General features: G+C 36.8%; 1 pseudogene; it reads left to right on the top strand.

Moving 5' to 3' along the window:
* The first annotated feature begins 252 nt into the window (after positions 1 to 252).
* LOC134896418 (5S ribosomal RNA) lies at positions 253 to 371 on the top strand (annotated as a pseudogene).
* The last annotated feature ends 465 nt before the right edge of the window (positions 372 to 836 follow it).

The following is an 836-nucleotide window of genomic DNA, read 5'->3' as shown; positions in this document are numbered from 1 at the left end:
CAACAAACAAACCCATTCTGAATAATGTTGCACAGCACATAAAGCAACATACAGGCGGCTCCTGTTGGCAAAATTTATTGACCATATGATTCAAACCTCCGTATACCTATACATTTGGGTTACAACTTGGTGCAATGACGGTCAAACATATGTTTCTCTATTAACGAGATCATTTGTTCATCATAATAACCAGGTTTATGGTTTACCTAGTAGCTGCACACCAGCTGTAGTATTTTGCCATATCAATTCTAAATCTACTACCATACCACACTGCACATGCCCAATCTCGTCTGATCTTGGAAGCAATACGGTGTTGGGCCTGGTCAGTACTTAGGTGGTTGACCACTAAGGAATACCAGGTGTTGTAGGTTTTTTGACGGCACTACATCGGCTATTGCACTAAACCCCATAAATTAATGCCTGGAGGGCTTGGTATTACTGCCTTATTATTTTTTCATCTATATATTCACAGTCTTAGCTTCAAATTGGTGGTTTACACTGCTTAACCACATTTTAAACACAATATAAAAAAATTTTTTGGTTTACTCTTATCTTATCTAAAGACTATTAAAGGTTACGTTTTAATTATCTCATACTTACATTATTATTCACAATTCAATCACAACTGTTTCCAAGAGCGAGTGCTCCCAACAAAGGTCACTTTTTCTTTGCTTTTCTTCCCCTTATTACCTATGTATTAGACCTATGGGAGCACCATCGACAATCACCTTTTTCATCTACCTAAGGTAATTTTTTCCCTAATAAGGTAGATGGTGATAAATTCCGGAAGTTTTTCTGGTCGGTCGGTTTTCTTGGAAACATTTTCAAATTATCAA

The sequence above is a fragment of the Pseudophryne corroboree genome, chromosome 3 (genome assembly GCF_028390025.1).
Source record: "Pseudophryne corroboree isolate aPseCor3 chromosome 3, aPseCor3.hap2, whole genome shotgun sequence".
NCBI lineage: Eukaryota > Metazoa > Chordata > Amphibia > Anura > Myobatrachidae > Pseudophryne > Pseudophryne corroboree.
Note: the sequence above shows the minus strand (reverse complement) of the source record. Positions and strands in the feature narration are given on the sequence as shown.